Raw genomic sequence first — 19,727 nt, 5'->3', positions numbered from 1 at the left:
CAAGAACAACAAGAACAACAAGAACAACCGGAACAACAAGAACGACAAGAAAAACCAGAACAACAACAACAAGAACAACTAGAACAAGAACAAGAAGAACAACAACAACCAGAACAACAAGAACTACAACAGCAACGAGAGCAACAAGAACAACAAGATCAACAAGAACAACAAGAACAACAAGAACAACAAGAACAACAAGAACAACAAGAACAACAACAACAAGAACAGCAAGAACAACAACAACATTAACAACAAGAACATCAACAACCAGAGCAACAAGAGCAACAAGAGCAACAAGTGCAACAAGAACAACAAGAACAACAAGCACAACAAGAACAACAAGAGCAACAAGAGCAACAGGAGCAACAAGAACAACAAGAACAACAGGAACAACAAGGACAACAACAACAAGAACAAGAAGGACAACATCATCAACAACAACAACAAGAACAACATGAACAGTAAGAACAACAAGAACAACAAGAGCAACAAGAAGAACAAGAACAACAAGAACAACAAGGACAACATCATCAACAACAACAACAAGAACAACATGAACAGTAAGAGCAACAAGAACAACAAGAGCAACGAGAAGAACAAGAACAACGAGAACAACAAGAACAACAACAACAACAAGAACAGCAAGAACAACAAGAACAACAAGAACAACATGGAGAACAAGAACAACAAGAACAACAAGAACAACAAGAGCAACAAGAACAACAAGAACAACAAGAACAACAAGAACAACAAGAACAACAAGAACAACAAGAACAACAAGAACAACAAGAACAACCGGAACAACAAGAACGATAAGAAAAACCAGAACAACAACAACAAGAACAACTAGAACAAGAACAAGAAGAACAACAAGAATAACAACAACCAGAACAACAAGAACTACAACAGCAACGAGAGCAACAAGAACAACAAGATCAACAAGAACAACAAGAACAACAACAACAACAACAAGAACAACAAGAACAAGAAGAACAACAAGAACAACAAGAACAACAAGGACAACAACAACAAGAACAACAAGGACAACATCATCAACAACAACAACAAGAACAACATGAACAGTAAGAACAACAAGAACAACAAGAGCAACAAGAAGAACAAGAACAACAAGAACAACAAGGACAACATCATCAACAACAACAACAAGAACAACGTGATCAGTAAGAGCAACAAGAACAACAAGAACAACGAGAAGAACAAGAACAACGAGAACAACAAGAACAACAACAACAACAAGAACAACAAGAACAACAAGAACAACAAGAACAACAAGAACAACGAGAACAACGAGAACAACGAGAACAGCGAGACCAACGAGAACAACGAGAACAACGAGAACAACGAGGACAACGAGAACAACGAGAACAACGAGAACAACGAGAACAACGAGAACAACGAGAACAACGAGGACAACGAGAACAACGAGAACAACGAGAACAACGAGAACAACAAGAACAACAAGAGCAACAAGAACAACAAGAGCAACAAGAGCAACAAGAGCAACAAGAGCAACAAGAGCAACAAGAACAACAAGCGCAACAAGAACAACAAGCGCAACAAGAACAACAAGGACAACAACAACAAGAACAACAAGGACAACATCATCAACAACAACAACAAGAACAACAAGGACACCATCAACAACAACAACAAGAACAACATGACCAGTAAGAAAAACAAGAACAACAAGAACAACAAGAACAACAAGCACAACAAGAACAACAAGGACAACAACAACAAGAACAACAAGGACAACATCATCAACAACAACAACAAGAACAACATGAACAGTAAGAACAACAAGAACAACAAGAGCAACAAGAACAACAAGAACAACATGAACAGTAAGAACAACAAGAACAACAAGAACAACATGGAGAACAAGAACAACAAGAACAACAAGAACAACAAGAGCAACAAGAGCAACAAGAACAACAAGAACAACAAGATCAACAAGAACAACAAGAACAACAAGAACAACCGGAACAACAAGAACGACAAGAAAAACCAGAACAACAACAACAAGAACAACTAGAACAAGAACAAGAAGAACAACAAGAACAACAACAACCAGAACAACAAGAACTACAACAGCAACGAGAGCAACAAGAACAACAAGAACAACAAGAACAACAAGAACAACAACAACAAGAACAGCAAGAACAACAACAACATTAACAACAAGAACATCAACAACCAGAGCAACAAGAGCAACAAGAGCAACAAGTGCAACAAGAACAACAAGAACAACAAGCACAACAAGAACAACAAGAGCAACAAGAGCAACAGGAGCAACAAGAACAACAAGAACAACAGGAACAACAAGGACAACAACAACAAGAACAAGAAGGACAACATCATCAACAACAACAACAAGAACAACATGAACAGTAAGAACAACAAGAACAACAAGAGCAACAAGAAGAACAAGAACAACAAGAACAACAAGGACAACATCATCAACAACAACAACAAGAACAACATGAACAGTAAGAGCAACAAGAACAACAAGAGCAACGAGAAGAACAAGAACAACGAGAACAACAAGAACAACAACAACAACAAGAACAGCAAGAACAACAAGAACAACAAGAACAACAAGAACAACGAGAACAACGAGAACAACGAGAACAGCGAGAACAACGAGAACAACGAGGACAACGAGAACAACGAGAACAACGAGAACAACGAGAACAACGAGAACAACGAGAACAACGAGAACAACGAGAACAACGAGAACAACGAGAACAACGAGATCAACGAGAACAACGAGAACAACGAGAACAACGAGAACAGCGAGAACAACAAGAACAACAAGAACAACAAGAACAACAACAAGAACAACAAGAACAACAACAAGAACAACAAGAACAACAAGAACAACAAGAACAACAAGAGCAACAAGAGCAACAAGAACAACAAGAACAACAACAAGAACAACAAGAACAACAAGATCAACAAGCACAACAAGGACAACAACAACAAGAACAACAAGGACAAGGACAACAACAACAACAACAACAAGAACAACAACAACATGAACAACAAGAACATCAACAACCAGAACAACAAGAACAACAACAGCAACAAGAGCAACAAGAGCAACAAAAGCAACAAGAGCAACAAGAGCAACAAGAGCAACAAGAACAACAAGAACAACAAGAGCAACCAGAGCAACATGAGCAACAAGAACAACAAGATCTACAAGAACAACAAGCACAACAAGAACAACAATGACAAATACAACAAGAACAACAAGGACAACAACAACAACAACAACAAGAACAACAAGAACAACATGAACAGTAAGAACAACAAGAACAACAAGAACAACATGGAGAACAAGAACAACAAGAACAACAAGAACAACAAGAGCAACAAGAACAACAAGAACAACAAGAACAACAAGAACAACAAGAACAACAAGAACAACAAGAACAACGAGAACAACGAGAACAACGAGAACAGCGAGACCAACGAGAACAACGAGAACAACGAGAACAACGAGGACAACGAGAACAACGAGAACAACGAGAACAACGAGAACAACGAGAACAACGAGAACAACGAGGACAACGAGAACAACGAGAACAACGAGAACAACGAGAACAACAAGAACAACAAGAGCAACAAGAACAACAAGAGCAACAAGAGCAACAAGAGCAACAAGATCAACAGGAACAACAAGAACAACAAGCGCAACAAGAACAACAAGGACAACAACAACAAGAACAACAAGGACAACATCATCAACAACAACAACAAGAACAACAAGGACACCATCATCAACAACAACAACAAGAACAACATGACCAGTAAGAGCAACGAGAACAACAAGAACAACAAGAACAACAAGCACAACAAGAACAACAAGGACAAGAACAACAAGAACAACAAGGACAACATCATCAACAACAACAACAAGAACAACATGAACAGTAAGAACAACAAGAACAACAAGAGCAACAAGAAGAACAAGAACAACAAGAACAACAAGGACAACATCATCAACAACAACAACAAGAACAACGTGAACAGTAAGAGCAACAAGTACAACAAGAACAACTAGAAGAACAAGAACAACGAGAACAACAAGAACAACAACAACAACAAGAACAACAACAACAACAAGAACAACAAGAACAACAAGAACAACGAGAACAACGAGAACAACGAGAACAGCGAGACCAACGAGAACAACGAGAACAACGAGAACAACGAGGACATCGAGAACAACGAGAACAACGAGAACAACGAGAACAACGAGAACAACGAGAACAACGAGAACAACAAGAACAACAAGAGCAACAAGAACAACAAGAGCAACAAGAGCAACAAGAGCAACAAGAACAACCAGAACAACAAGAGCAACAAGAGCAACAAGAGCAACAAGAACAACAAGATCTACAAGAACAACAAGCACAACAAGAACAACAATGACAACAACAACAAGAACAACAAGGACAACAACAACAACAACAAGAACAACAAGAACAACATGAACAGCAAGAACAACAAGAACAACAAGAACAACATGGAGAACAAGAACAACAAGAACAACAAGAACAACAAGAGCAACAAGAGCAACAAGAACAACAAGAACAACAAGATCAACAAGAACAACAAGAACAACAAGAACAACCGGAACAACAAGAACGACAAGAAAAACCAGAACAACAACAACAAGAACAACTAGAACAAGAACAAGAAGAACAACAACAACCAGAACAACAAGAACTACAACAGCAACGAGAGCAACAAGAACAACAAGATCAACAAGAACAACAAGAACAACAAGAACAACAAGAACAACAAGAACAACAAGAACAACAACAACAAGAACAGCAAGAACAACAACAACATTAACAACAAGAACATCAACAACCAGAGCAACAAGAGCAACAAGAGCAACAAGTGCAACAAGAACAACAAGAACAACAAGCACAACAAGAACAACAAGAGCAACAAGAGCAACAGGAGCAACAAGAACAACAAGAACAACAGGAACAACAAGGACAACAACAACAAGAACAAGAAGGACAACATCATCAACAACAACAACAAGAACAACATGAACAGTAAGAACAACAAGAACAACAAGAGCAACAAGAAGAACAAGAACAACAAGAACAACAAGGACAACATCATCAACAACAACAACAAGAACAACATGAACAGTAAGAGCAACAAGAACAACAAGAGCAACGAGAAGAACAAGAACAACGAGAACAACAAGAACAACAACAACAACAAGAACAGCAAGAACAACAAGAACAACAAGAACAACAAGAACAACGAGAACACCGAGAACAACGAGAACAGCGAGAACAACGAGAACAACGAGGACAACGAGAACAACGAGAACAACGAGAACAACGAGAACAACGAGAACAACGAGAACAACGAGAACAACGAGAACAACGAGAACAACGAGAACAACGAGAACAACGAGAACAACGAGATCAACGAGAACAACGAGAACAACGAGAACAACGAAAACAGCGAGAACAACAAGAACAACAAGAACAACAAGAACAACAAGAACAACAACAAGAACAACAAGAACAACAACAAGAACAACAAGAACAACAAGAAGAACAAGAACAACAAGAGCAACAAGAGCAACAAGAGCAACAAGAACAACAAGAACAACAAGAACAACGAGAACAACGAGAACAGCGAGACCAACGAGAACAACGAGAACAACGAGAACAACGAGAACAACGAGGACATCGAGAACAACGAGAACAACGAGAACAACGAGAACAACGAGAACAACGAGAACAACGAGAACAACAAGAACAACAAGAGCAACAAGAACAACAAGAGCAACAAGAGCAACAAGAGCAACAAGATCAACAGGAACAACAAGAACAACAAGCGCAACAAGAACAACAAGGACAACAACAACAAGAACAACAAGGACAACATCATCAACAACAACAACAAGAACAACAAGGACACCATCAACAACAACAACAAGAACAACATGACCAGTAAGAACAACAAGAACAACAAGAACAACATGGAGAACAAGAACAACAAGAACAACAAGAGCAACAAGAGCAACAAGAGCAACAAGAACAACAAGATCTACAAGAACAACAAGCACAACAAGAACAACAATGACAACAACAACAAGAACAACAAGGACAACAACAACAACAACAACAACAAGAACAACAAGAACAACATGAACAGTAAGAACAACAAGAACAACAAGAACAACATGGAGAACAAGAACAACAAGAACAACAAGAACAACAAGAGCAACAAGAGCAACAAGAACAACAAGAACAACAAGATCAACAAGAACAACAAGAACAACAAGAACAACCGGAACAACAAGAACGACAAGAAAAACCAGAACAACAACAACAAGAACAACTAGAACAAGAACAAGAAGAACAACAAGAACAACAACAACCAGAACAACAAGAACTACAACAGCAACGAGAGCAACAAGAACAACAAGATCAACAAGAACAACAAGAACAACAAGAACAACAAGAACAACAAGAACAACAAGAACAACAACAACAAGAACAGCAAGAACAACAACAACATTAACAACAAGAACATCAACAACCAGAGCAACAAGAGCAACAAGAGCAACAAGTGCAACAAGAACAACAAGAACAACAAGCACAACAAGAACAACAAGAGCAACAAGAGCAACAGGAGCAACAAGAGCAACAAGAACAACAGGAACAACGAGAACAACGAGAACAACGAGAACAGCGAGAACAACGAGAACAACGAGGACAACGAGAACAACGAGAACAACGAGAACAACGAGAACAACGAGAACAACGAGAACAACGAGAACAACGAGAACAACGAGAACAACGAGAACAACGAGAACAACGAGATCAACGAGAACAACGAGAACAACGAGAACAACGAAAACAGCGAGAACAACAAGAACAACAAGAACAACAAGAACAACAACAAGAACAACAAGAACAACAACAAGAACAACAAGAACAACAAGAACAACAAGAACAACAAGAGCAACAAGAGCAACAAGAGCAACAAGAACAACAAGAACAACAAGAACAACAAGATCAACAAGCACAACAAGGACAACAACAACAAGAACAACAAGGACAAGGACAACAACAACAACAACAACAAGAACAACAACAACATGAACAACAAGAACATCAACAACCAGAACAACAAGAACAACAACAGCAACAAGAGCAACAAGAGCAACAAAAGCAACAAGAGCAACAAGAGCAACAAGAGCAACAAGAACAACAAGAACAACAAGAGCAACAAGAGCAACAAGAGCAACAAGAACAACAAGATCTACAAGAACAACAAGCACAACAAGAACAACAATGACAAATACAACAAGAACAACAAGGACAACAACAACAACAACAACAAGAACAACAAGAACAACATGAACAGTAAGAACAACAAGAACAACAAGAACAACAAGAACAACATGGAGAACAAGAACAACAAGAACAACAAGAACAACAAGAGCAACAAGAACAACAAGAACAACAAGAACAACAAGAACAACAAGAACAACAAGAACAACAAGAACAACAAGAACAACAAGAACAACCGGAACAACAAGAACGATAAGAAAAACCAGAACAACAACAACAAGAACAACTAGAACAAGAACAAGAAGAACAACAAGAATAACAACAACCAGAACAACAAGAACTACAACAGCAACGAGAGCAACAAGAACAACAAGATCAACAAGAACAACAAGAACAACAAGAACAACAACAACAACAACAAGAACAACAAGAACAACAAGAACAACAAGAACAACAAGCACAACAAGAACAACAAGGACAACAACAACAAGAACAACAAGGACAACATCATCAACAACAACAACAAGAACAACATGAACAGTAAGAACAACAAGAACAACAAGAGCAACAAGAAGAACAAGAACAACAAGAACAACAAGGACAACATCATCAACAACAACAACAAGAACAACGTGAACAGTAAGAGCAACAAGAACAACAAGAACAACTAGAAGAACAAGAACAACGAGAACAACAAGAACAACAACAACAACAAGAACAACAACAACAACAAGAACAACAAGAACAACAAGAACAACGAGAACAACGAGAACAACGAGAACAGCGAGACCAACGAGAACAACGAGAACAACGAGAACAACGAGAACAACGAGGACATCGAGAACAACGAGAACAACGAGAACAACGAGAACAACGAGAACAACGAGAACAACGAGAACAACGAGAACAACAAGAACAACAAGAGCAACAAGAACAACAAGAGCAACAAGAGCAACAAGAGCAACAAGATCAACAGGAACAACAAGAACAACAAGCGCAACAAGAACAACAAGGACAACAACAACAAGAACAACAAGGACAACATCATCAACAACAACAACAAGAACAACAAGGACACCATCAACAACAACAACAAGAACAACATGACCAGTAAGAACAACAAGAACAACAAGAACAACAAGAACAAAAGCACAACAAGAACAACAAGGACAACAACAACAAGAACAACAAGGACAACATCATCAACAACAACAACAAGAACAACAAGGACAACATCATCAACAACAACAACAAGAGCAACAAGAAGAACAAGAACAACAAGAACAACAAGGACAACATCATCAACAACAACAACAAGAACAACGTGAACAGTAAGAGCAACAAGAACAACAAGAACAACTAGAAGAACAAGAACAACGAGAAGAACAAGAACAACGAGAACAACAAGAACAACAACAACAACAAGAACAGCAAGAACAACAAGAACAACAAGAACAACAAGAACAACGAGAACAACGAGAACAACGAGAACAGCGAGAACAACGAGAACAACGAGGACAACGAGAACAACGAGAACAACGAGAACAACGAGAACAACGAGAACAACGAGAACAACGAGAACAACGAGAACAACAACAACAACAAGAACAACAACAACAACAAGAACAACAAGAACAACAAGAACAACGAGAACAACGAGAACAACGAGAACAGCGAGACCAACGAGAACAACGAGAACAACGAGGACAACGAGAACAACGAGAACAACGAGAACAACGAGAACAACGAGAACAACGAGAACAACGAGAACAACGAGGACAACGAGAACAACGAGAACAACGAGAACAACGAGAACAACAAGAACAACAAGAGCAACAAGAACAACAAGAGCAACAAGAGCAACAAGAGCAACAAGAACAACAAGATCTACAAGAACAACAAGCACAACAAGAACAACAATGACAACAACAACAAGAACAACAAGGACAATAACAACAAGAACAACAAGAACAACAAAAACAACGAGAACAACGAGAACAACGAGAACAACGAGAACAACGAGACCAACGAGAACAACGAGAACAACGAGAACAACATGAACAACAAGAACAACAAGAGCAACAAGAACAACAAGAACAACAAGAACAACCGGAACAACAAGAACGACAAGAAAAACCAGAACAACAACAACAAGAACAACTAGAACAAGAACAAGAAGAACAACAAGAACAACAACAACCAGAACAACAAGAACTACAACAGCAACGAGAGCAACAAGAACAACAAGATCAACAAGAACAACAAGAACAACAAGAACAACAAGAACAACAACAACAAGAACAGCAAGAACAACAACAGCATTAACAACAAGAACATCAACAACCAGAGCAACAAGAGCAACAAGAGCAACAAGTGCAACAAGAACAACAAGAACAACAAGCATAACAAGAACAACAAGAACAACAAGAGCAACAAGAGCAACAAGAACAACAAGAACAACAGGAACAACAACAACAACAACAACAACAACAAGAACAACAACAACAACAACAACAACAACAACAACAAGAACAACAAGAACAACAAGAACAACGAGAACAACGAGAACAACGAGAACAGCGAGACCAACGAGAACAACGAGAACAACGAGAACAACGAGGACATCGAGAACAACGAGAGCAACGAGAACAACGAGAACAACGAGAACAACGAGAACAACGAGAACAACAAGAACAACAAGAGCAACAAGAACAACAAGAGCAACAAGAGCAACAAGAGCAACAAGATCAACAGGAACAACAAGAACAACAAGCGCAACAAGAACAACAAGGACAACAACAACAAGAACAACAAGGACAACATCATCAACAACAACAACAAGAACAACAAGGACACCATCAACAACAACAACAAGAACAACATGACCAGTAAGAACAACAAGAACAACAAGAACAACAAGAACAAAAGCACAACAAGAACAACAAGGACAACAACAACAAGAACAACAAGGACAACATCATCAACAACAACAACAAGAACAACATGAACAGTAAGAACAACAAGAACAACAAGAGCAACAAGAAGAACAAGAACAACAAGAACAACAAGGACAACATCATCAACAACAACAACAAGAACAACGTGAACAGTAAGAGCAACAAGAACAACAAGAACAACTAGAAGAACAAGAACAACGAGAACAACAAGAACAACAACAACAAGAACAACAACAACAACAAGAACAACAAGAACAACGAGAACAACGAGAACAACGAGAACAACGAGAACAGCGAGACCAACGAGAACAACGAGAACAACGAGAACAACGAGGACAACGAGAACAACGAGAACAACGAGAACAACGAGAACAACGAGAACAACGAGAACAACGAGGACAACGAGAACAACGAGAACAACGAGAACAACGAGAACAACAAGAACAACAAGAGCAACAAGAGCAACAAGAGCAACAAGAACAACAAGAACAACAAGAACAACAAGATCAACAAGCACAACAAGAACAACAAGGACAACAACAACAAGAGCAACAAGGACAAGGACAACAACAACAACAACAACAAGAACAACAACAACATGAACAACAAGAACATCAACAACCAGAACAACAAGAACAACAACAGCAACAAGAGCAACAAGAGCAACAAAAGCAACAAGAGCAACAAGAGCTACAAGAGCAACAAGAACAACCAGAACAACAAGAGCAACAAGAGCAACAAGAGCAACAAGAACAACAAGATCTACAAGAACAACAAGCACAACAAGAACAACAATGACAACAACAACAAGAACAACAAGGACAACAACAACAACAACAACAACAACAAGAACAACAAGAACAACATGAACAGTAAGAACAACAAGAACAACAAGAACAACATGGAGAACAAGAACAACAAGAACAACAAGAACAACAAGAGCAACAAGAGCAACAAGAACAACAAGAACAACAAGATCAACAAGAACAACAAGAACAACAAGAACAACCGGAACAACAAGAACGACAAGAAAAACCAGAACAACAACAACAAGAACAACTAGAACAAGAACAAGAAGAACAACAAGAACAACAACAACCAGAACAACAAGAACTACAACAGCAACGAGAGCAACAAGAACAACAAGATCAACAAGAACAACAAGAACAACAAGAACAACAAGAACAACAAGAACAACAACAACAAGAACAGCAAGAACAACAACAACATTAACAACAAGAACATCAACAACCAGAGCAACAAGAGCAACAAGAGCAACAAGTGCAACAAGAACAACAAGAACAACAGGCACAACAAGAACAACAAGAGCAACAAGAGCAACAGGAGCAACAAGAACAACAAGAACAACAGGAACAACAAGGACAACAACAACAAGAACAAGAAGGACAACATCATCAACAACAACAACAAGAACAACATGAACAGTAAGAACAACAAGAACAACAAGAGCAACAAGAAGAACAAGAACAACAAGAACAACAAGGACAACATCATCAACAACAAGAACAACATGAACAGTAAGAGCAACAAGAACAACAAGAGCAACGAGAAGAACAAGAACAACGAGAACAACAAGAACAACAACAACAACAAGAACAGCAAGAACAACAAGAACAACAAGAACAACAAGAACAACGAGAACAACGAGAACAACGAGAACAGCGAGAACAACGAGAACAACGAGGACAACGAGAACAACGAGAACAACGAGAACAACGAGAACAACGAGAACAACGAGAACAACGAGAACAACGAGAACAACGAGAACAACGAGAACAACGAGAACAACGAGAACAACGAGATCAACGAGAACAACGAGAACAACGAGAACAACGAGAACAGCGAGAACAACAAGAACAACAAGAACAACAAGAACAACAACAAGAACAACAAGAACAACAACAAGAACAACAAGAACAACAAGAACAACAAGAACAACAAGAGCAACAAGAGCAACAAGAGCAACAAGAACAACAAGAACAACAAGATCAACAAGCACAACAAGGACAACAACAACAAGAACAACAAGGACAAGGACAACAACAACAACAACAAGAACAACAACAACATGAACAACAAGAACATCAACAACCAGAACAACAAGAACAACAACAGCAACAAGAGCAACAAGAGCAACAAAAGCAACAAGAGCAACAAGAGCAACAAGAGCAACAAGAACAACAAGAACAACAAGAGCAACAAGAGCAACAAGAGCAACAAGAACAACAAGATCTACAAGAACAACAAGCACAACAAGAACAACAATGACAAATACAACAAGAACAACAAGGACAACAACAACAACAACAACAAGAGCAACAAGAACAACATGAACAGTAAGAACAACAAGAACAACAAGAACAACATGGAGAACAAGAACAACAAGAACAACAAGAACAACAAGAGCAACAAGAACAACAAGAACAACAAGAACAACAAGAACAACAAGAACAACAAGAACAACCGGAACAACAAGAACGATAAGAAAAACCAGAACAACAACAACAAGAACAACTAGAACAAGAACAAGAAGAACAACAAGAATAACAACAACCAGAACAACAAGAACTACAACAGCAACGAGAGCAACAAGAACAACAAGATCAACAAGAACAACAAGAACAACAAGAACAACAACAACAACAACAAGAACAACAAGAACAACAAGAACAACAAGCACAACAAGAACAACAAGGACAACAACAACAAGAACAACAAGGACAACATCATCAACAACAACAACAAGAACAACATGAACAGTAAGAACAACAAGAACAACAAGAGCAACAAGAAGAACAAGAACAACAAGAACAACAAGGACAACATCATCAACAACAACAACAAGAACAACGTGATCAGTAAGAGCAACAAGAACAACAAGAACACCGAGAAGAACAAGAACAACGAGAACAACAAGAACAACAACAACAACAAGAACAACAAGAACAACAAGAACAACAAGAACAACAAGAACAACGAGAACAACGAGAACAACGAGAACAGCGAGACCAACGAGAACAACGAGAACAACGAGAACAACGAGGACAAGGAGAACAACGAGAACAACGAGAACAACGAGAACAACGAGAACAACGAGAACAACGAGGACAACGAGAACAACGAGAACAACGAGAACAACGAGAACAACAAGAACAACAAGAGCAACAAGAACAACAAGAGCAACAAGAGCAACAAGAGCAACAAGATCAACAGGAACAACAAGAACAACAAGCGCAACAAGAACAACAAGGACAACAACAACAAGAACAACAAGGACAACATCATCAACAACAACAACAAGAACAACAAGGACACCATCATCAACAACAACAACAAGAACAACATGACCAGTAAGAACAACAAGAACAACAAGAACAACAAGAACAACAAGCACAACAAGAACAACAAGGACAACAACAACAAGAACAACAAGGACAACATCATCAACAACAACAACAAGAACAACATGAACAGTAAGAACAACAAGAACAACAAGAGCAACAAGAAGAACAAGAACAACAAGAACAACAAGGACAACATCATCAACAACAACAACAAGAACAACGTGAACAGTAAGAGCAACAAGAACAACAAGAACAACTAGAAGAACAAGAACAACGAGAACAACAAGAACAACAACAACAACAAGAACAACAACAACAACAAGAACAACAAGAACAACAAGAACAACGAGAACAACGAGAACAACGAGAACAGCGAGACCAACGAGAACAACGAGAACAACGAGAACAACGAGGACAACGAGAACAACGAGAACAACGAGAACAACGAGAACAACGGGAACAACGAGAACAACGAGGACAACGAGAACAACGAGAACAACGAGAACAACGAGAACAACAAGAACAACAAGAGCAACAAGAACAACAAGAGCAACAAGAGCAACAAGAGCAACAAGAACAACAAGATCTACAAGAACAACAAGCACAACAAGAACAACAATGACAACAACAACAAGAACAACAAGGACAATAACAACAAGAACAACAAGAACAACAAAAACAACGAGAACAACGAGAACAACGAGAACAACGAGAACAACGAGACCAACGAGAACAACGAGAACAACGAGAACAACATGAACAACAAGAACAACAAGAGCAACAAGAACAACAAGAACAACAAGAACAACCGGAACAACAAGAACGACAAGAAAAACCAGAACAACAACAACAAGAACAACTAGAACAAGAACAAGAAGAACAACAAGAACAACAACAACCAGAACAACAAGAACTACAACAGCAACGAGAGCAACAAGAACAACAAGATCAACAAGAACAACAAGAACAACAAGAACAACAACAACAAGAACAGCAAGAACAACAACAACATTAACAACAAGAACATCAACAACCAGAGCAACAAGAGCAACAAGAGCAACAAGTGCAACAAGAACAACAAGAACAACAAGCATAACAAGAACAACAAGAACAACAAGAGCAACAAGAGCAACAAGAACAACAAGAACAACAGGAACAACAACAACAACAACAACAACAAGAACAACAACAACAACAACAACAACAACAAGAACAACGAGAACAACGAGAACAACGAGAACAACGAGAACAACGAGAACAACGAGAACAACGAGAACAACGAGAACAACGAGGACAACGAGAACAACGAGAACAACGAGAACAACGAGAACAACGAGTACAACGAGAACAACGAGAACAACGAGATCAACGAGATCAACAAGATCAACAAGATCAACAAGATCAACAAGAACAACAAGAACAACAAGAACAAAAAGTACAAAAAGAACAACAAGAACAACAAGAACAACAAGAACAACAAGAACAACAAGAACAACAAGAACAACAAGAACAACAAGAACAACAAGAACAACAAGAACAACAAGAACAACAAGAGCAACAAGAACAACAAGAACAACAAGAACAACAAGAAGAACAAGAAGAACAAGAACAACAAGAACAACAAGAACAACAAGAACAACAAGAACAACAAGGACATCAACAATAACAACAACAAGAACAACAAGAACAGCAAGAGCAACAACAACAGCAACAAGAACAACAAGAGCATCAACAACCAGAACAACAAGAACAACAACAGCAACAAGAGCAACAAGAGCAACAAGAGCAACAATAACAACAAGAACAACAAGAACAACAAGAACAACAAGAACAACAAGAACAACAAGAACAACAAGAACAACAAGAACAACAAGAACAACAAGAACAACAAGAACAACAAGAACGGCAAGGACAACAACAACAACAACAACAACAACAACAACAAAAACAACAAGAACAGAAAGAACAACAAGGACAACAAGAACAAGAACAGCAAGAGCAACAACAACTAGAACCACATGAACAACAACAACAAGAACAACAAGAACAACAACAACAACAGGAACAACAAAACCACAACGACAAGAACAACAACAACAAGAACAACAAAAACAAGAACTACAAGAACAACAACAAGAACAACAAGAGCAACAAGAACAACAAGAGCAACAAGAACAACAAGAGCAACGAGAACAACAAGAGCAACAAGAGCAACAAGAACAACAAGAACAACAAGAACAACAAGAACAACAAGAACAACAAGAACATCAAGAACAAAAAGAACAACAAGAACAACAAGGACAACAACAACAATAACAACAACAACAACAACAAAAATAAGTACAACAACAACAACAACAAGAACAACAAGAACAACAAGAACAACCAGAACAACAACAACAAGAACAACTAGAACAACAACAACAAGAACAACAAGGACAATAACAACAAGAACAACAAGAACAACAAAAACAACGAGAACAACGAGAACAACGAGAACAACGAGAACAACGAGACCAACGAGAACAACGAGAACAACGAGAACAACATGAACAACAAGAACAAGAAGAGCAACAAGAACAACAAGAACAACAAGAACAACCGGAACAACAAGAACGACAAGAAAAACCAGAACAACAACAACAAGAACAACTAGAACAAGAACAAGAAGAACAACAAGGACAACAACAACCAGTAAGAACAACAAGAACAACAAGAACAACAAGAACAACAAGCACAACAAGAACAACAAGGACAACAACAACAAGAACAACAAGGACAACATCATCAACAACAACAACAAGAACAACATGAACAGTAAGAACAACAAGAACAACAAGAGCAACAAGAAGAACAAGAACAACAAGAACAACAAGGACAAAATCATCAACAACAACAACAAGAACAACGTGAACAGTAAGAGCAACAAGAACAACAAGAACAACTAGAAGAACAAGAACAACGAGAACAACAAGAACAACAACAACAACAAGAACAACAACAACAACAAGAACAACAAGAACAACAAGAACAACGAGAACAACGAGAACAACGAGAACAGCGAGACCAACGAGAACAACGAGAACAACGAGAACAACGAGGACAACGAGAACAACGAGAACAACGAGAACAACGAGAACAACGAGAACAACGAGAACAACGAGGACAACGAGAACAACGAGAACAACGAGAACAACGAGAACAACAAGAACAACAAGAGCAACAAGAACAACAAGAGCAACAAGAGCAACAAGAGCAACAAGAACAACAAGATCTACAAGAACAACAAGCACAACAAGAACAACAATGACAACAACAACAAGAACAACAAGGACAATAACAACAAGAACAACAAGAACAACAAAAACAACGAGAACAACGAGAACAACGAGAACAACGAGAACAACGAGACCAACGAGAACAACGAGAACAACGAGAACAACATGAACAACAAGAACAACAAGAGCAACAAGAACAACAAGAACAACAAGAACAACCGGAACAACAAGAACGACAAGAAAAACCAGAACAACAACAACAAGAACAACTAGAACAAGAACAAGAAGAACAACAAGAACAACAACAACCAGAACAACAAGAACTACAACAGCAACGAGAGCAACAAGAACAACAAGATCAACAAGAACAACAAGAACAACAAGAACAACAAGAACAACAACAACAAGAACAGCAAGAACAACAACAACATTAACAACAAGAACATCAACAACCAGAGCAACAAGAGCAACAAGAGCAACAAGTGCAACAAGAACAACAAGAACAACAAGCATAACAAGAACAACAAGAACAACAAGAGCAACAAGAGCAACAAGAACAACAAGAACAACAGGAACAACAACAACAACAACAACAACAACAACAACAAGAACAACAACAACAACAACAACAACAACAAGAACAACGAGAACAACGAGAACAACGAGAACAACGAGAACAACGAGAACAACGAGAACAACGAGAACAACGAGGACAACGAGAACAACGAGAACAACGAGAACAACGAGAACAACGAGTACAACGAGAACAACGAGAACAACGAGATCAACGAGATCAACGAGATCAACAAGATCAACAAGATCAACAAGATCAACAAGAACAACAAGAACAACAAAAACAAAAAGTACAAAAAGAACAACAAGAACAACAAGAACAACAAGAACAACAAGAACAACAAGAACAACAAGAACAACAAGAACAACAAGAACAACAAGAACAACAAGAACAACAAGAACAACAAGAACAACAAGAACAACAAGAACAACAAGAACAACAAGAACAACAAGAGCAACAAGAACAACAAGAACAACAAGAACAACAAGAAGAACAAGAAGAACAAGAACAACAAGAACAACAAGAACAACAAGAACAACAAGAGCAACAAGAGCAACAAGAACAACAAGATATACAAGAACAACAACCACAACAAGAACAACAATGACAACAACAACAAGAACAACAAGGACAACAACAACAACAACAAGAACAACAAGAATAACATGAACAGTAAGAACAACAAGAACAACAAGAACAACAAGGAGAACAAGAACAACAAGAACAACAAGAACAACAAGAGCAACAAGAACAACAAGAACAACAAGAACAACAAGAACATCAAGAACAACAAAAGCAACAAGAACAACAAGAACAACAAGAACAACCGGAACAACAAGAACGACAAGAAAAACCAGAACAACAACAACAAGAGCATCTAGAACAAGAACAAGAAGAACAACAAGAACAACAACAACAAGAACAGCAAGAACAACAACAACATTAACAACAAGAACATCAACAACAAGAACAACAAGAACAACGAGAACAACAAGAACAACAAGAAGAACAGGAACAACAACAAGAACAACAAGAACAACAACAAGAACAACAAGAACAACAAGATCAACAAGATCAACAACGACAAGAACAACAGCAACAAGAACAACAAAAACAAGAACAACAAGAACAACAACAAGAACAACAACAGCAACAAGAACAATAAGAGCAACAAGAACAACAAGAGCAACAAGAACAACAAGATCAACAAGAACAACAAGCACAACAAGAACACCAAGGACAACAACAACAAGAACAACAAGGACAACAACAACAACAACGACAACTAGAACAACAACAAGAAGAACAACAAAAACAACAAGAACAACAAGAACAACAAGAACAACAAGAACAACAAGAACAACAAGAACAACAAGAACAACAAGAACAACAAGAACAACAAGAACAACAAGAACAACAAGAACAACAAGAACAACAAGAACAACAAGAACAACAAGAACAACAAGAACAACAAGAACAACAAGAACAACAAGAACAACAAGAACAATAAGAACAACAAGAACAACAAGAACAACAAGAACAACAAGAGCAACAAAAGCAACAAGAGCAACAAGAGCAACAAGAGCAACAAGAGCAACAAGAACAACAAGATATACAAGAACAACAAGCACAACAAGAACAACAATGACAACAACAACAAGAACAACAAGGACAACAACAACAACAACAAGAACAACAAGAATAACATGAACAGTAAGAACAACAAGAACAACAAGAACAACAAGGAGAACAAGAACAACAAGAACAACAAGAACAACAAGAGCAACAAGAACAACAAGAACAACAAGAACAACAAGAACAGCAAGAACAACAAAAGCAACAAGAACAACAAGAACAACAAGAACAACCGGAACAACAAGAACGACAAGAAAAACCAGAACAACAACAACAAGAACATCTAGAACAAGAACAACAAGAACAACAACAACCAGAACAACAAGAACTACAACAGCAACGAGAGCAACAAGAACAACAAGATCAAGAAGAACAACAAGAACAACAAGAACAACAACAACAAGAACAGCAAGAACAACAACAACATTAACAACGAGAACATCAACAACCAGAGCAACAAGAGCAACAAGAGCAACAAGTGCAACAAGAACAACAAGAACAACCAGCACAACAAGAACAACAAGAACAACAAGAGCAACAAGAGCAAC

This window comes from Megalopta genalis, chromosome 8 (genome assembly GCF_051020955.1).
Source record: "Megalopta genalis isolate 19385.01 chromosome 8, iyMegGena1_principal, whole genome shotgun sequence".
Lineage (NCBI taxonomy): Eukaryota > Metazoa > Arthropoda > Insecta > Hymenoptera > Halictidae > Megalopta > Megalopta genalis.
This window is presented reverse-complemented; position numbering follows the sequence as displayed.